This window comes from Sarcophilus harrisii, chromosome 5 (assembly GCF_902635505.1).
Source record: "Sarcophilus harrisii chromosome 5, mSarHar1.11, whole genome shotgun sequence".
Lineage (NCBI taxonomy): Eukaryota > Metazoa > Chordata > Mammalia > Dasyuromorphia > Dasyuridae > Sarcophilus > Sarcophilus harrisii.
The window spans coordinates 116,938,912-116,959,790 of NC_045430.1; positions in this window are offsets into that span (position 1 = coordinate 116,938,912).

Sequence of the window (20,879 nt, forward strand, 5' to 3'; positions counted from 1 at the left end):
GACACCTTCCAAAGAACAGGTATATTCCTCAATATAATAGTACCTACCTTGCAGAGTTGTAAGGATCAAGGGAAATAATATATTTTAAAGCATTCAGCATAATGTCTCCTATATGTTTAATAAATGCTTATTCCTTTTTCCGCTTCCTTATTCCCAGTATAGCATCATTCACTTAGTCATGCATTATAAAGGGCTCCTAAAAATTATGTTTGCAATTTTACATGGTCCTGCCTTCATTTCTCACAATTCCCAACAAGTACTAGTACTAGTCTCTTTTTACTTTTTTTTTTTTTAATTTGAGAAAAACATTTTCCACAGAACAGCTGGCCTCTTTAATGCAGAGGGGGAGTATTTCAAGAGTTTCCTGTTATGGTAGAAGACAAAGGTTTTCCTTGTGTGTGATACCCAGTAACAGTGTAAGATCCCTTTATTCTAAGATTACTATGATTCTTGCTGACCAAGGAATAAGGAACATGACTCTAACCAGTTCTCTAATTAGCATGATGTGATTAGGTTTGTTTGTAGGGGTAGAGTGGTATCAGACAACTAAGTGACAGAGTGACTAGAGTGCCAGACCTAGTCATGAAGAAGACCTGAGTTCACATTTTACCTTATTGGCATGTAACTGTTAAATCACTTAACCCTGTTTGCCTCAGTCCCTTATCTGTAAAATGAGCTGGAGAAGAAAATTACAAACTATTGCATTATCTTTGCCTTGTGAGGCAGGTACTGTTATTATCCCCATTTTACACTTGACAAAACTGAGGAAAACAAAGATTAAGTGACTTGCCCATCATCAAACAGCTAGTAAGTGACTGAGGCTGAATTTTAAGCCAGGTCTCCTTGACTCCAGTTCCAACACTATCCACTGCTGCATCTAGTTGTCTCTTTTGGCCAAACTGAATTCACCCTACGGTACAGTTTTGATGATTTCCTGCCCTCCCCCCACACACACACACACTGCTATACTAATCTGAGAAAACCTCTATTACTGATACCAGGTTGGATCAAAGTGAATCTACCATATCAAGTCTCTTTTTAGAGGAGTTGTGTTTCCTGCCCTTGTCAACATTTCTGCACATTTCCCATACTTCCTACTTTCTTTGCTAAACCTTGGATTAGATTATCCCTCCTCTATTTCCTGTTCATACACATGTGCTAATAAATGGAATTAGAGGAAGTCACCTAACAATACTGGATACATTATTAATACATATTACTTAACTTCAACTGGGCCCTCACTTCAGCAAGGCAATTTTTTATTCTTTCCCAATTGCCTCTCCCATAGAAACAATTCTAAATCATTCCTTCTCTCCTCAATATTATCACCAAAGAATGTACTCTAGTGAACCTTCTGTCTGAGGCCATGCTGTCCTATCTGATCCTATCTGACTGACTCAGCAGGACCACTACTTCAGGAAAGCCCCATTCCATTTCATCCAATATTTTAGCCTTGTAACCCATTTCCTATTTCCCACTTTCTTGTAACCAACTGTTTCCTATTTCCCACTTCCTGTTTTAAAAACACAAATCATGAGCAAATTAACTCTGCCACTGCTTTTGAAAAAGGTCTGTCAATCTACTCTCCTGTGAACTGATTCACCTTCCCAGTAACTTTTTAGACCAAAGTAGCCACCATTTCCCTGTGAAAGTTGTCTTCCTACCCCCACTGTCCCTATTAATATAACAAGTTCAGTGAAGATAGCAACTATCTGAGCTTTATAAAGTAATCGTTTGGTAATTTGGCTGGAATAGCAGGGAATAAATACTTATAAACTGTACTGTCATTTTCATTATATTTGTTCTGCCTACCCATGTTTAGTTAATATTTCTCCATTTATTTAGATCTGTCTGAAATTGTGTAGATGTTGCAGGGGTCCTCAAACTTTTTAAATAGGGGGCCAGTTCACTGTCCCTCAGACTGTTGGAGGGCCGGACCACAGTAAAAACAAAAACTTTGTTTTGTGGGCCTTTAAATAAAGAAACTTCATAGCCCTGGGTGAGGGGGATAATCGTCCTCAGGGGCCACATCTGGCCTGCGGGCTGTAATTTGAGGACCCCTGTTAAAAGAGTGTTATACAGTTATGTTCACAAATAAATATTTTGGCAGGTAGACTCCTAACTTTTCTGTAGGTATTTTAAATGAAAATTTTCTTTCCATTTCTATGATGAATTTATGTGGTAACAGAAATCTTAATGGTTTGTGTGCATTTGTTTTATATTCCGAAACTTTGCTGAAGTTGTTCATTGTTTCATTAGTTTTTAGGTTGACTAAATTTATAAATAAATCATTACATAATCACATAAAAAGCAATAGTTTTACCTTTTACCTGTGCATGTTCCCTCAGTTTCTTTCTTTTCTCATCAATATAGCTAGCATTTCTGTCAATATATTAAATAGTAATAGTGATAGTGAATATCTTTATTTTCCCTCAGATTTTATTAAAAAGGTCTCTCCTTTATACTCATTACATACAATACTGGGTTTTAGTTTTAGATAAATCCTACTTATCAGATTAGGCATAGATCCATTCATTTCTATACTTCTTAAATGTATTATTATTTTTTAAAAACAGGAATTGATATCTTGTCAAAAGATTTTCAGCATCTCTGATATAGTCAAATAATTTTTAATGTTCTTGTTACTAATAGGGTCAATTATGTTAATAATATTCCTAATATTGAATTGTCCCTACATTTCTGTCATAAATGTAAGCTAGCCATGGTGTATACCTTTGTGAAATGTAGCTATTGGTTTCCTTATTAAATTTTTGTTTAAATTTTTTGCATTGATATTCTCTCTTTTTATCCCAATATTCTTTCTCATCTTTCTTCCTCTGTTTTGATTCTTTTTAGTTTAGGTATCAAACCTATGTTTATATGATAAAACAAATTCAATAGGACCCTTTCTTTCCTATTTTTTTTCAAGCAATTTATGTGATAGTGGAATCAAATGATTCTTCAATTTTTGAGAGATTTCATTTATAAATAAATCTTGTCCTAATTTTTTTTGCTTAGGACTTCATTTGTGGAATATTCAATTACTTTTTGTGACAGCAAGTTATTTAAGTTCTTTATTCCTTTTTCTGTTAATCTGTAAATTTTCTATTTTTGAAAATATCTATTCATTTCATTTGGACTGTCATTTTCATTGATAAATAATTGGGAAAATTGATCCTTAACACTTTCATTCTTTTTATCATCATTATTTTGAATTCAGTGCTTTTTTCATTTTGATGTGACTAATTTGGCTTCCTTCTTTCCATTTAAAAATCTAGTTAGTTTTGGGGCAGCTAGATGGCACAGTGGATAGAGCACCAGCCCTGTCAGGAGGACTTCAGTTCAAAATCTGGTCTCATTTAATATTTCCTAGCTGTGTGAATCTGGGCAAGTCCCTTAACCCCAATTACCTCATCAAAAAAAAAATCAAGTTAGTTTATAGCTTATCAAATGTTATCATTTTTTACAAATGGCTCCTCATTTCATTTATTCATCTAATGGGATTTTTGGTTTTCAACTTTGTTAATCTCTTTTTTGGTTTTATAGGATTTCTGTTTTGCTGTTTAATTGAAGGTTTTAATTTGTTGGTTTTTCCAGAGGGTTTTCTAACTTGTATGTCCAAATCACTGACCTGCTGTTTCTCCAATAGCTTAGTTAATTTTTTCTTGGTCTGAAAGGGGTAAATTGAGGTCTCCCACTATTACTGTTTTATTATTTCTCATTTCAGTTTTTCTTTAAGAATGTAGATGCTATGTTACTAGGCACAGGTATATTTACTATTGGTGTTAATTCAATGTCCATGATACCTTTAATTAAAATATAGTATCCTTGTCTCTCTTGTAACTAGGTTTATTTTTGCTGTTGTTTTGTTTGACATCATTATTGCTAACCAAATTTTGTTCTAACTCCTTATTTTAATTCTGTATGCATCTTTCTGTTTAATAAGAATTTCATGTAAACAACATATTGTTGATTCTACTTTGTGATCCATTCTGCTATCTTCTATTTTACAATTGATTCCATCCTATTCAAATTCAACTCAATAAAGGGTTGTGAGCTATATTTTTTTTCTCCCCATGTAATTCTCTTACTTTTTTTCCCTTCTCTTTGCTCCTATCCCTTCTTTATAAAGATAGAGAAGCTGATAAGAGAGAAGTATGATCAGTACTAGCTCTGGAGGTTCGATGTAATCTGCCTCTAGCTGCTCTTTCTTGGTTGTTCTTTTCTTTCCCTCCCCCTAGTGCCTAGTCCTTTCTTTTCATTTAAATTACTTTTTGAAATCTACCCTTCTTAATTAGTGCTTGTTTTGTGTAAGCATAAATACTCCTTTAATCTAATTTCTCTCTTATTTTCCCTTTTCCCTCCAATTTCCTTCTTGATTGAAATGTATTTTTGTACCCAATCATGTGTGTGCATCCTTCCCCCTAGATCAGATAGGAATGAGGATTAGATATCAACAATCCCTATCTCCAACTCTTTCCCCTTGTGTGTATACTCTTTGGCTTTCAAATACTAAATGTGAGAATTTTTCCCTATAGTGTATTCCTTTCTCCATTCCTCTTTTTCTATTCTCCTTATAGTATCCTTATAATATCACTAAAATATAATAAAACCATTTCCATTCTATCTGTATTAGATAGATGTCCTCTCTGACCGCTGATGATAATAAGTTTTTGATGGCACATATCTATCATCTCCCCAAATTAACATGTAAATGATTTAATTTTGCTTAGTTCCTTTTGATTCCTCATTCATGTTTCCCTTTTTATGTTTCTCTTGATTCCTACATTTGTGTTTCAACATTTCTACAAAGTTCTGTGGGGTTTTTTTCATCAGAAAGGCTTAGAAGTCCTCTACTTCATTATAAATCTATTTTTCCTACTGTAGGATTATAGCAGTTTGGTTAAATAAGTTATTATTGGTTGTAAGCTTGTTTCTTTTTCCTTAATATTTGGAAATAGAATCTCAGAATGGCAAGCTTAGAATATTAAATCCCAACTTTGCCATTCCTTTATAGTATTGACTGCCAAATCTTATGTGATCCTGACTTTGGCTCTTCAGAACTTGAATTCTTTCTTTCTGGGTGCTTGCAGTATTTTTTTTTCTTTAATCCAGAAATACTGGGATTTGGTTATACTGTTCCTTGAAGTTTTGAACTAGTGATTTCTTTCAGTGAATGTTTAGTGTGCTCCTTATATATGCATTTTGCTTTCTGTTTCTAAAAGATATGAACAGTTCTCTTTTGAGATTTCTTAATATATGAAATCTAGAATTATTTGGAGGGTTGGAAGTCACAGTTTTCAGGTCATTCAATTATTCTCAAATTAGCTCTTCTCAGGTTGTTTGGAGGTGACTTGTTTTTGCTAAGTGATACTTAACATTTTCTTCTAAGTTTTCAATCATTTGACTTTATTTTAATAGTCCTTGTTATAAGACTTCTGAGTCACACACATAAAATAAAGTACTAGAATTTTTGTCATCTGCCTGTCTTCTCAAACCTCATCTTAACATAAATTAGGCACCAAAAATAAAAAGACTTCAAAGGTCTCCATGATTTAGGATAGCTGGAACCCAAAAGAAACAAACATGGAGATCACTTAGCCTATCTTCCCTGACCTACCATGCTATCAACAGTATCACCAGTGTTTAGCTGACTAAAGATTCATTCCAAGTTGATTCAACCCAACTCATGTGATCTCCCAACAAAACCTAAATTCCACACTCCAGGGCCACCACATTCTGACCAGTGCCATGGAGATCTAAGCTACAGAAATTTGTTTGGGCTATGCCTGGCAACCAGCACAGCAATGGTACTTCAGAGACAGAAATTTGCTGCAGGGGAATAGGAATGGAATTGTCTGTGCTATGAAATACTTCTGAAGAAGAGTCAGGAACAGAGTGAAAGGTGCAGAACATATATTTGAACTTGAAATATGACTCGTTATCTGACCCTTCTCCCAGAACATAATAGACCCAAACTACAGAAGTCAATTCATAATACCAGCATGTAGTGAGCTGCAGAATGAGAAACAAAGGCAGTAGGATAGGACATTGAAATACTTTAAGACTGAGAGAAAGAGCTCAGCATCCATCTGGGGCCAGTTTTGTTTACTCAGGTGGAGAACTAGGCTATTGAAACATAAATTGCCCAGTGTGAAGGGAAGCTAAGATGCATTGAGATCCAGTCCTCAAAGAAATCACCATCAGAGGGGAGGAAGTCAAACCATGAACAATAGTGGAAAATAAGCAGGGAAATTTGAAATTACCAAGACATCAGAAAAGTATAAAACTCAGAGATGTTGAACATCAACAGATAAGTCAACAGAAAAACTTAACAGAAGAAAGAAATATTACTTCTAGATATAGTAAATGAGTTAAGTCATCTATGAAAAAATATTGCAACACAAAGGAAAGTGATCCAACACAGTACCCTGTGGAACTAGAGGACAACATGAAACTACAATATGCTGTTATTGAGTGATTTAAAAATAAATTAAAGTTATTAAAGCTGAATTTATATACCGCATACTAAATATAATGGGCAGCATAGAAAAACTGAAATATGTATTGGTAAGTCTAATCAAAGAAAAAAGAGAAGAGAAGATGGGGAATGCAAATAGGAGGGAAGCAAAATAATATTAAAAGAGAATATGCTCACTATATAAGCAAAACATACTATATTCAAAGACAGCATGCATAGAGGGACAACATAAGGATTACAGGTTTCCCTGAAGAAAAAGACAGCCAAAATAATCTTAATGCCATAAACTCATGAAAAAATAGAATAGAATTGCAAAGAATTTCTGAACATAGAAACAGAATACCCATTGAAAGAATTCTTAGACCACATGGAAAAACAAATGTTGCAAATGCCAAGATACGTAGTGTTTAAATTAACTAACAATCCAATTCATTAACAAGTTCTGCAAGTTATCAGAAGACATATATTGAAATACACAGGAAATTTTAATGTCGTAAATCTATTCTTCACTGACCAGAAAATGCCGAAAGAAATGGAATAATGTGTTCTGAAGAGTACTGAAGGGTGACCTGGCCTGCAAATCTTAACTTAATCATAAATGAAAAAAGGTGGATGCTTTATAATAAAGAGCATTTGAAACATTCTTTAAAAGAAAGTCAGATCTGATGAGGATATTTCTTTCTTGAACAATACAGAAAACAGAAATGCAGAAAGAATGATCAAATGAAGTAATCAGAGACCACAACAGCAAGAGAGTAATAAGCAGAAAAAAACAAAACAAAACAAAAAAAAAAAAAGACTTTTTTCTAATTTGAATATAGAGATAGAAATGAAGGCAGAAAATACCTGGAGGCAACAGTGAAGAGGTTCACCACAGGCAATATGGGCAAAACTGGCAACAGCGTCAAGACAAATGAATCTCTTTTTTTTCTTTTTTTGGTGGCACTCCAATACAAAACAGGAAGGAGAATGAAAGAGATTAAGGGAGCAGAGAGAAAAAAAGGAGTTTTTAATATACATGATTCAAATCAAGTGCTCACAATGAGAGGAAGATGAATCCTGTGGTCTCAGGAAAAGAAGAACCTATAGGGGAGTGAGTGAGCAGCAGAAGAAAAAAGTTTAAAAGGTATGAGAAAGGAGGGAGGCCTTGCTTTGGTAATGGTAAAAATTTCCACTGATGGATGCTCTCATGTATAAAGAGAGATGTTCTGTTTTGTTGGATGTGGATGTGGGATTGGGTACATGAAAAGATCACTTGTTCTACCTCAGGAAGGGGAAGTTGGAACTCCTGAGGACTACTGATATCTGAGAGAGTGGAAAGGTTTGAATCCAGGGAGGAGATTTTGAGGCAAATGGAGAAAAGAAGATAATGAGAAAGGGGGATGTTGATCAATACTGTATTGTATACTCAGAGACTGGCAGAGGGGAATCCTAACATGACCAATGATTTTTCTGTCACTTTCAAAAATTGGTATTGTTCTGGAGGTGAGGCACAATTTTTTTTAAAAAGAGGAATCCAAGGAGAAAGTTCTACAGGACCTAGAGAGGTGAGTTTGAAAGTCTTGAACGTTTTCACTCCATAAGGAATAGATAATTATAGGAGTCAGGAATCAGAGAATGAGTGTCTACGATACAGAGAAAGACAAGGTGAATAACTAACAGAGAGAAACCCTCTCTGGAAAGGTTACCAAAATGGAATTTTAAAAACTAATGAATAAGACTAACTGAAAAGGAGGAAAAGAAGAGGTAGTCTTGTTAAGGAAATCTAATTAAGAGGAGTAGAGGGGAATGGAGTAGAAGAATCTAGTTAAACAACTAAATTGGGACAGTCAAGAAAAAAAAAAGTTATAAGGTAAACCTGAAAGACAAAGGAGTCACTTAATGGAAGATAGGAACTGGAATTAGGGGAAGCGAGTTATTGAAAATAGGATCACTTTACAAAAAAATAAGCTTATGTAATTGAAGGAATCCTATTTACAATAGAAGAAAGAAAAAATTCTAACTAGAAAGAAAATAATATTAGAAACAAATGTAGAAAAACATAAACATAACTCTCAACTTTAAATATAAAAAAATTAATAATTCAGTAAAAGAAGTGATCAGTCAAAAACCCAACTCCTACAATTTATTGCTCACAAGAAGCCTATTTAAATACAAAAATATATACAAAATAAAATTTTAAAGATAAGAATTTTTTTACTATGCATCAAGTAAACCCCCAAAAGGAGGAGATGTAATCATGCTATATGAGAAAGCAAAAACAAATCTTAAAAAGTACAAAGGAATAAACTAAGAAACTATATTGTGGTGAGAGTAACCACAAACAACAAACTAATAGTGAGCTTATAAGTGCCAAATGATACACATATGCAGTACAGCAGAGGCAGAAGACTTCAATATTCCCCCCTATTTTGGCTATGTTTAACAGAAAAATAAACAAAAGAAAAAAATATGGAACTGAACAAATCATTTGAAAATCTAGAGTTAAAGATTTATAATATCTTTTACATGGGACAGCAAAAGAATTTACATATTTCCCAGCAACATGAAACTTTTATAAAAATTGACCACATATCAGAATACAAAAAGATTGCAAAAACAAGAAAGTAAAAAGGAAGAAATAGTAAATACATGCTTTATAAACCATAATTCAATAAAAAATAGTCATTATTAGGGAACAACAAACAAAACACACAGATTCAAAAGATTAAACAACGAAATGTTAGACAACAAGAGAGTCAAAGAACAAATTATAGAAACAATAAATAATTATATGAAAGAAAATGATGATGAAACACCATGACAAAATTCCTGAGATGCAGGTAAGGCAGTTCTCAGGAAGAAAATCATATATATCTATAATTATATATTAATAAAAATAGAAAATTGGGGGCAGCTAGGTCGCACAGTGGATAGAGCACCAGCCCTGAAGTCAGGATCACCTGAGTTCAAATCTGACCTGAGACAGTTAATGTTTCCTAGCTGTGTGATCCTGGGCAAGTCACTTAACCCCAGTTGCCTCAACAAAAATAAATAAATAAATAAATAAAATAGAAAATTAAAACATTAATGAATGTGAATATTTTTAAAATTGGAAGGCAACAAATTAACAAATGTAAAAATAAACAGAAAAGGGGAAAAATTAAAAATGAGAGGAGAAATAGATCGGAATAAAAATAGCAACAATATGTAAACTTAAAAGATATTTCTTTTATAAGATTAATACATTGACAAACTTTTAGATAATCTGATTAAAAAATAAGAGAGCAGTAAATCTAATCAATGAAATACCAAATGAACAAAGTGGAATCATAAAAAAAACTGGAGAAATAAACAGAACATTATATATTACATACATTATTATACACATATATTTTAACAAAACTAATAGAAAGAAATAGAAGAATATCTTGAAAAAATATAAAATACCCAAGAATGCCAGATAGAAATATCAAATAATCTAATTTCAGAAACAGAAATCGCTCTAGTCATAAGGGAACTACCAAAGAAAAACAAATTCCTAGTCCTAATGGAGTCACAGGAGAATTCTATCAAACTTTTAAAGACCAATTAGCAGCAGTACTTTACAAATTATTTTCAAAAATTGAGAAGGAAAGCATTCTACAAAAATCCTTTTATGAAACAAATATAACCCCAGTACCTAATCTGAAAAATATATAATGCAAAAGGGATATTATAGGTCAGTATCATTAATGATATTTGATCAAAATTTTCAACAAAATCCTGTAAGACCACAGCAGTTCATCTTAGAAGTCTTTCCCTATGAGGAACTGATATTTATTTTACAAATGGAAGGATGGTGAAACATCAGGAAAACAATTGACATTATTATCATATTAAAAATCTATTCATCCAAAATCACATGATCATTTCAATAGATACAGAGAATGCCTTTGACAAAGTGCAGCATTTTTTTATGTTTAAAGCCCTATCAAAAATAGGAATAGATTTTTTATATCATAATTTTTAATATCATAAAAGTATCCATCTAATACTACAAGCAAATATTATATGCAATGGGAATACATTAGACTCTTTTCCAACACACATGGGAGTGAAGCAAAGATGCTTGCTCTGTCCACTATTATCTGATAGAATTCTGAAAATGCTAGCAATAGCAATAATACAAGAGAAATAAATTAAAGGCATAAAAATAAGGAAAGAGGACATGAAATTATCCCTCTTGTTTGATAATATAATAATATGATAATCCCAGAGTATCAATAAAGCTACTCATAGAAACAAAAGCTTCAGCAAAGTTTTGGGTTACAAAATAAACCCTCAAACCTAAATATTTCTATGTTATAATAACAATGCAGAATTTCTATGTAATAATAAGAAAACAAAAGTAAAGCCAGAAAGGGAAATCCCAAATTTTGGAAATTTCAAAACTAAATAACTACAGATTAAATAAAATATCTTGGCATCAAACTACCAAACCACACAAAAGACTTGTATAGAGTCAATTTTAAAGTGCTCCTTAAATAAATAAAAACTTAAATAGCAGGAGAAATATTCAGCGTGTATGGTTAGACTATACAATTATAATAAAAATGATAATATTTCCAAAGTTAATTTACACTATTAATGCTATATTATTACCAAGGAGATCCTTTATAGAACTTGATAAAAATAGCAAAATTCATATGAAAAACCAAAAAGATCTAAATTATCCAGGGAAATGATGAAATGAAATAAAGAGAAAGAAAAAATGACCCTTAAACTATTTAATAAAACAGCAATTATCAAACTTGTTGATGTTGGTTAAAAAAAACCCAGAAATATAGATCAATGCATAGATTAGGCAAGGGAGAGACAGAAACAATGGAATTTAATAATCCATTGTTTGGATAAGGTGGAAAACATAAATTACCTAGATTAAAACAGCTTATTTGATTTTTTTTTTTTAACTTCTGGGAGAATAATAAAAAGAAACGTAGACAGGTGATTTTTTTAAGTTAATACAGAAATCTTTATGTACAGTTTAGTAGCTTCCATTTTTATTTGAATCTGGTGCCACTGTTTTAGATTGATTTACTGCTCCATCAGCAATTTATAATAGTAGAAGAAATATTGACTAACATCTCCACCATGTGGCCTTTGTCAGTTCTTTTCCCTAAAATGTATTGAAACTGTCCTTGACATGATTGGCTCAGGGGACTGAGATTTCAGCCATATACAAAGCTTCTTGGTCACCTAATGTTTTAAGTGTCTTGCCCATGTGAAAGTAGGGCCTTTTAGACTCAGGTTATCCATGGCCATTTCAGTCACCACATCTTCGTTGGATATGATTTTTTGTGGCAATGAGAGAGTCTTGTTCACCCAAGTTAAGTTTTGTATCCTTATTAAATATCCTTTCTACATATAGCTAAGTAAATCTTCATTCCTTAACTGAATATTTTATTTCATTTCACTTCTGTACCTAAAATACTAAATCAGCTTGATTGAAGCCTGATGTATTTCAAATGGTTATAGCAATTGGTGAGTGGAAGGGGAAGAATGTCATTGTGACTTATATGATAGTTGAAGTTTTAGGAGGATAATGCAACAATAAAGGAGTGGGTGATGGGTTGGCCAGGTAAAACGTCATTACAATCTATGATAAAGGTTTTTCTGGTGGTACATGGGGTATCCTTTCAATGCAACAAAGAATAGATTATCTCAATGGATACTAAAAAACTAAACAGGAAAGCGAAGAAAACTAATAACATATTCATCAACTGAAGACAGAGGTCTTAATGTTTGTATAATAAGAGCGAAGAGAGCTACCAGAACTGGTAACAACACAATGAAAGGGGAAATTGATGGGAGGGCAAAAAACAAAAGGCAGGAATTAACAAAAATGGAACCAAAGATTTCCTTATAATCTTATATGTTTAGTTTTCTACATTTAAAGTTATTATTTGTGTAAAGTCCATAGGATTTATCTGCCAAAGGAGTCCCTGACACAAAAAAGGCATAAGCACCCTTGCCCTGTACTAAGGAAATCATAGATCCAACCTCTATCTCTTATTTTGACTATAATTTTTATGTAATTGTTTCTGTTACTTATTGTTTCTCACCAATAGAACATAAGCTCCTTAAAGAAAGAAACTCTTTACTGTTTTCTTTTTCTGTTTCTAGAAATAGTATAATAAACTGGTATATAAATACTTGTTGAATTCAATAGAATTAACATAAAAAGTGATCATTCATGGCTGTTTGTAATCTAGGAAAGCAGTCTCCCTTTACTATTTAATATTATAATGATAAATATAATTTCTAACTCTTGGATTAAAAAAAATCCACCTCATAAATCTTAAATGTAGGACATGATATGATTACTTCTATTTATTGTTTTTCTAATTTTAACCATCCTTTATATAAGTACAACTTAATCATAGTGAATTATTTCATGGATGAATTGCTATAGTTTGACTGAAAAATTTTTAACATTTAAAAACGATATTCATTAATTATGTTGGTCTGTTATTCCCCTTTTTGTGATTTATCCTTCCCTAGTTCAGATATTCAGACAAGTTTCTTGTATCATCTGTTATCTAATGGTGTTCTAGTTTTTTTTGACTAATTGTGTTCTTCTGGGAGACCTATGACCTTAAGATGTTGCTACTTATCCTATTTTCTAGATAAATGTATTTTACCTATATAGATCCTGTGTTCTTTTAATTACTTTTTTGTATTCCTGTATTCTTATTACTTTTTGCTTCTCTCCTAGGATGTTCTTCACTTTGATCTATTTATTTATATTCCCAAATAGTTTTTCCCTCTTTTTCTTCTTTGGAGATATATCCAACCATGGATTCATATTTGTATATTCTGTTAATTGTTCCTTCCGTGCAAATAATTTCTTTTTAATTTCTTTCAAGATTCTGGTTATTTTAATTTCCTGATGATGCCAAAAAATTGAAAAAAATGGCCAGTTTCTGAGGAAACTTGGAAAAAATTATGAACTGATTCAGAATGAAATGGATAGAAGTAAGAGGGCAATTTATACAATGGTAACATTATAAAGAAAAAGAACTTTGAAAGACTTTAGAATTCTAATAAAAAGCAATGTTATATCATGAATGAAAAAAAATGAAGATGAAATATACCACTTGTCTCCTTCCAGGAATGTAAAGAATTTAAAGTGCAGTAATAGACATATATTTTTGGACAGAATTTATTTTGCCATACGGATTAAGGGTTTTTTCTCTTGGGGAGATGGAGTTTTGGAAGGGATAAATTAGTAAAAGAAAAAGCATTAAAAAAAAAAAACTAAGATGTCTTGGGAGTCACCATATCATCAGTTTTAATATCTTACTTGTTGGTTTATCTGCTTGTTGGTATAAGTTTTTAACTAAATTTTTTCCTTCTGATATCTTTGGTAAATTCAGTTTTTGTTTTGTTTTGACTTTCTGGCCCCTTTCTTTTCTAACTGACAATCCCTTAAGGGTTGGACTGGGGACAATTGTCCCAATTTCCTCACTGTGGTGGGAATTCACTTTCACTAGCCTCAGTTCCCTAGGGGGACAGAACTGGTCCCAACTGGCTGTCAGTCCTCTTTCCTTAAGACCTGGCCCAGCATCACATGTATGCTGGCACCTTGCTCCAATTCTCTGTTCTTTATTATTTTGGTTTATAACTGCCTCTCTTCCCAGGCTGTCTACCTCCTTCATTCCCCAGAAACAATACACTTCTGTTTAGCCTTTTTTCCTCCTTCTCATCTTCAGTGGGGTAAACAGGATTGTTGTTGGCTGCTTATTGCCACAGAAGAGAATTAAGAAAAGGTACAGGATGTATGGGAAGGGATTGAAGCATAGACAAGGAAATTGCTGAGTGGATCTCAGAGTCCAAGCAGGAGAATCACTTTATATGCCCTACTACAGTATGAAGCTTGGGAGAAGGCGGGTAGAAGCATAAGGGAAGAATAGAAGCATATTGAATAATTGAGTTAGCTCTCTTTTGTTAATTCATAAAGCTATTACAGTGTTAAGCTTCTTATTGTCTTAGAATGCAATTGTTTTGTCTTCTAGTGCACAATTCCTCTTTGGGGGAATTTTTGAGGGTAAATATAATAGAAAGTATCTAGTCCTTTTTCTTGTTGAGTGCATGACTCTTCTGTGAAGAGTCCCGATGCCACACTTTCCGATGCCACAAGCCTTTATATTTTATTCTGGCGATAACAGGGAGTGACTAGAAGTTATTGAGTAAAAGCATTACATAGTCAGAAAAATGTTTTAGGAAAATCACTTTGTAATCTAAGTAAAGGATAAAATAGAGTGAGAAAACCAAGTTGAAGACTATGTAGGGAGACCAATTAGAAGGCTATTGTAATATAGTCTGAGCAAGAGATGGCTCTGTGAATAATGAAAGAGACATATAAGAGAAATGTTTGAAGTTAATGAGGACTAGGAAAGATAGCACCCTCAATAATAATAGAAAAGTTGGGAAGACAGGAGGATTTATGAGTAAGGAAAATAAATTCTGTTTTTAACATGTTGACTTTGAGATATCGACCGACAAGGGTTGTACTTTAAAATACCCAAAAAGCAAACTATGTGATGTGAGAAAGGAATTCAGGAAACAGAATGTAGCTGGATTTATAGATGTAGGAATTCTTTAAACAGAAATAATAAATCAAACAATAGGACATCACCAAGTGAAAGAGTATAGAAAAAGAACAATAGAGTGGGCACTGATGAAGAAAGAGCAAAGGAGACCAAGAAGTCACTTAATTCTAGTTGCTTTTTTTTTTTTAATGTTCATTTCAAGTTAAGAAGCATTTGTTGTTATTTAGTTGCTTTTCAGTTATGTCCAACTCCCCATGACTCTTTTTTGGGGTTTTCTTGAAAAAGATACTGAAGTGGTTTGCCATTTTTAAAAAAAATGTCTTTTTCAAGTCAAGAAGCATTTGTCATTGTTGTTCAATTATTTGAATCATGTCTGACTGTGACTCTGTGACATCTTTTCTTGTCAAAGATACTGGAGTGGTTGATAATTTCTTTTTCCAGCTTATTTTACAGATGAAGAACTGAGAAAAATGGGGTTAAGTGGCTTGCCTAGGGTCATAGTCAGACTGGCAGAAAGAGAATCAGGACAGGACAGTATCTTATAAAATTTAGAAATGAAAGCATATGCAAGAGAAGTGTGTGTGATTGTGAACAGCAAGAAAGGAAACAGGAAATAGAGACTGAATATTAAACAAAGAGTGAGGATGATAATGGAAATAATATTAATGAAATAATGGGAAAGGAAAGAATCAAGGTTGTATATGGAGGGACTTGTTAAGGAAAATTGTCACCTCTTCACCAGAAAAAGGTAAAGGAAATGATAATGCGGAAGATGCCTAGTGATATGAAATGAGGAAGAAGGAACACTAGGAAAATTTTTTAATGTAGTATGAGCATGAGGGCGAAGGGTGGAGGAGGCTGTGGTGAAGGCCTAAGGAGGGATGAAAAGGTTTGAAATAGCTGCTGTGGTGAATGAAATAGTGAGTCAATTAAAGAGATATAAAAAGATTGATTTGTTTCAGCCAGAGTGCCTCTAAGAAGGAATAAGAGATTGTGATTACATAAAGGAATTTTAGAGTTGATATTCAGAAATCTAACTTTTAAAAATTAACTATTATACTATATACACTGTTTTAAACAAAAGTATTGAACCTAAAGTCAAAGTTAAAAAAAAGAAAAATGAAAAAAAAGAATAAAGAATAGTCGCATAAAAATGCTAAATAAAACATGGGCAAATAGAATATCATAATGCATTAAAAAATTGTCCAGCTTGACCACATAATAATATAGAATTGAAAGGTGATGCAATACTGGAAAAACAATCAATATAACAAGCTTTATGGCAAAGGAAAAAATAAAGATATACAATGTTATTAAGAGCAAAAAAAAAGTTCCATTAAATGCAGCACTCATTTATGTAAAAAATAAAAATTAAAAATATAGAAATAAAAAGATTTTTCTATAATCCTATTTTGAAACATCTCTGAAATCATGAGCCAATAGTATACTAATTAGAGAAAGACCAGAAACTTTCTCCTTTAAAAAAAAATAAAAACAATTTTAACAGAGATGCCAACTCCTAACACTCTTCTGTGTGCATGTGTATAAATTCATTTAATCATTCATTTATTTATTTGCCACACCCACACAAGACAGTTTCAAGAGAACTGTGCTGCTGATAGAATAGGCCAACATAAACTTATGAACTCAAGTGGAGAAGACAGAATTCAGCAATAAATTTTCCCCTTCTTTTCCCTCTCTCTTTAGAAAGGAAACTGAATGTCTCCATGGGCTATTTGCTCACTTTTCCTTTATTACTTTCCTCTGGGTTGTAAAAGATTTTTTGTTTTAAAGTTCATAATTGTGTTTCTATGCTTTTAGCTGTGATTTTTTTTTAAAAAAGTGTTGGACAAGATACCTGGACTGTTGCTGTACTTTGTTTATTATTTTTAGTATAGAATAAAGGGAGAAAGGAAGTATTCCTTGTTTAGGACAGGAGAATTTCTGGTTAACAGGAGGTGATCTGGAGATTGGAGTTAAAGATGGATCATTGGATGAAGTAGAGGAGATTGGTGTTGTAATTTTCAGACACAAAGAAAGCAAGAGCAAGATACCGCTAGTTTAACAAAATAATAGAAAGCCCCTTATGCTGAAAAGGAGCAAATTATTGGTGTTTTTATATTTTCTTTTCACAAGTATCTATTATAATTTCTTTGCAAGGGATGAGGAACATGTGATTGATGAAGTGGTTAAAAAAGCATATTCACTATGCAGGGAGAGAAGTAATCTGCTGCTAAGGAGACTGCCCACAGGAGAATGATCAATTGTCCAAACATGCTAAATAGCTAAACTCTGGCTCAAGAGTGGATGTTTGAGGGATTGACATGCTAAGTTACTCATCACTATTCAGTGCTGACACATTTTCTGGACTGGACCTTACTTATACCAGTCCCCTGGCAGCTTAAATTCGATGCTGAAACAAAAAAGACACTTATGAATCACTCAACAGTTATCAAAAGGAGAGTTACATATCAGTAGAATGAGAAAAAATTCAACAAGAATAGTCACTGGAAACAATTCAAGTTGATTCAGTTAAACAAAGTTCCTTTGAGTTGCCCATGGTTTTCCACCAGATAAGTATAGTAGGACTGCAGGGAATATATAAATCCTAGTAAGCACAGTAAAAGAAGCCGTAGCAATAGTAGCAGTAATGGTAACTGGTGGTATGGTAGTGGTAATAGTAGTGGTGGTGATAGTGGTGGCAGTAGTGAAATAGCCAGAACTTGTGCCCTGAGTTTCAAGATCTAGCGATAGAGAAGTAGTTGCAAAGTACATTAAATTTGATATATTTTCAACTACATGGGCAAAGGTTATTAAGTCCTGAACTCTAATTTCCGGAATAAGGCAGGGAATTTTTTTTCTTTTTTTTAAAATTTATTTTATTTAAAAAAACAGAGAAGGAATACAAAACAAAAGAAAACAAAAGAAAAGAGAATATTGTCATGTGCCCAGCAGAACATCAGGGAGGATTCAAAATATATAACAACAAATTATCAGATAAGGAAAGTATACACATATACATACACATACACACATAGAAGAAATTATACTCATGGGAGTCCATCTTTACTTACTTATAAATTGCTCTCTGCTATGTATCTTTTTCCCCATTATTCTTTTTTTTTTTCCTGTTTTCATTCCCCCTCCATCCCAAGTAGACTATAGTTAAGAAAGGATATATTTATAGATACATAGGGAGATATATACATACATGTACACACACACACTCCATCCCACCCATATACATACACATATCTTTCCTGACTCTTTGCTTTAATTCTATTTCTTAATTTGCCGTGCTCATTTATTTCCACACACACACCTATGGAGTCTTCCTTTGTCTTTTTCCCATACTCTTTGCTTCCTGTTCTACCCATTCCTCCCCCTTTATTTCTTTATGGATTTTAGAGGGTGCCAAACCTTTCATGGTATAAATGTAGTGCTGTCTATTTAACCCATTCCTGATGTGAGTAGGTTTTCAGAAATATGAGCTCTACTCTATATGTCTAGTCTTCCTCGTCAACTCATTTAAATAACATGATTGCTATTTTTATCTTAGTTCTGCCCCAATCTTTCTTATGAGCTACCATATTGTTGATATCAATCTTAAACATATGATATAAATTCCTTATGTAAAAAAACATAAACAATTTGTCCACTGAATTCCTTGAAACTGATCTTTGATATTGGCTCTTATATGTTAAATTTTCTATTGGTTCAGGTTTGGTTTTGATCAAGTCCTGAAAATCTGCAAGTTCTTTGAATGTCCATTTTTTCTCATTTAATATTATAGATTATTTTGCTGGATATGATATTTTTGGCCACAGGTCTAGTTTTATTTTTATTTATTTACTTTTTTGCTGAGGCAATTGGGGTTAAGTGACTTTTTCAGGGTCACACAGCTAGGAAGTGTTAAGTGTCTGAGAAAAGATCTGAACTCAGGTCCTCCTGACTTCAAGGCTGATGCTCTATCCACTATGCCACCTACCTGCCCCTGAAGGTCTAGTTTTGATTATTGGTAGTTGTGATTCTAGGACCTGGAGTCTTTTATTATGGCTGCTGCTAAATCCTGTATAATTTTAATTGTAACTTCAGAGTATTTGAATTTGTTTTTTTCCTTGTTTCTTGCAAAATTTCTCTTTGATCTGGGGGTTTCAAAATTTGGCAATAATGTTCTTATGTGTTTTCCACAAAAGATCTCATTGAAGTTGTGATTAGTGGTTTTTTTCCTATTCCTACTTTGTCCTCATATTCTATCACTCTGGGACAATTTCTTGGATTATATTTTGCATTATCATGACAAGGTACTTTTCCTGGTCACAATCAGGCAATCCAATTATTCTTACATTTTCTCTTGATCTGTTCTCCAGAGCTGTTGTCTTTCATATTCTGTTCTATTTTCTCATTTTTTAGTATCTGTTTTGTTATTTCTTGGTCTCTCATAGTTTCATTAGCCTCCCCTTGCCCAATTCTAATTTTCAAAGAGTTATTTTCATCTTTGAGACTCTTATCTTCTTTTCTAATTGGTTAACTTTTTTTCATAATCTTGTTTTTCTTGGATAGTTTTTAATTTGAGTTTTTTAGTTTTTCTCACTCTTTCATTTGATTTTTAAATTCTTTTTTTTCACTGTATTTCATTTGATTTTTAAATTCTTTTTTTGATTTCTTCTATAAATTCTCTTTGGGCAGGAAGTAACAACATTATTCTTTGGGTAGAAGAAGCTCTTTTTACTTCAATGTCTTCTTCTGAAAATGAATCCAAGTCTTCCCTATTCCCATAGTAAGTTTCTATGATGGAGTTCTTCTTCTTTGTCTATTCATTTTTTAATAAGAAGTATTTAATAAGAAGTGTAAATATCTCTAACTGCAGGGTGGGGGGATGGTGTCCCAAGCTTTCTTTCAGTTCTCCCCTCTGACCTGGAACCCCAAACCAAAAGCTCCCCCTCCAACAAGTGCTCACAATCAGCAGCATCCCAATCCCACTGCCTTTACACTTCTAGTGTACTAGTTCCTTCTCACTCAGGGCCACATCCAGCAGCACAGCTGGACCTGGAATTCCTAATCAATTGAGGTATCCTCAGTCTTCTTGGATTCAGACCCTGTGTCAATATGTTGTCCAGAGATTAAAGTTTCTGTGGTTCCTTCAGAGGCTCCAGCCACATCCATCTAGCTCAGGCTCCCCACTTAGTGTTTCTGTGCAGGTAGCCTGAAGGTATTTGCACTTTACACAAGTTAATCCAGGCCAGCAGAGAAGACTCTTTTCTGCCCCAAGTCTTCTTGATTTTTAACCAGTCTATGTTCCCCCTGAGGCGCAAATTTGTTCTATTTGTGTGGGAAATCTGCAGAACTTGAAATTTACCAACCTACTCAGCTATCTTCCCAGAATCCTCCCCTGAGGAAAAATGTTTTAAACAACTTTGATTTCCAGATATACAACCTTTAAAGATAGAAGAGGGAGTTCCTAGGAAATATCACCTCAAGAGTTGCCCCTCTAATAACCCAAAATTTGAGAATTCCAGCACCATATCTTCTAGGGACAGAAGGTGAAGTGTTATTATTAAAAAGACAATTCTTAAATACATTCTGTATTCATGAAGAAATGAATATATTTTTGGGAAAAGCCAGCCTCTTGCAGAAAGGAAGATTATGCACATGATTCTAATGCTAAAGGAGTAACAAGGAACTGAGCCATGATATGTATTAGTAAAAGATCTGGATTTTGCCCTCTGGTACTGTCATCAATTATTCAGACAGTAGAGGCTTTGGGTCTTTAGCAATTCAACATTCATTTTCCTTCCAATAGGAAGACAAGTTCTCAAGAATTG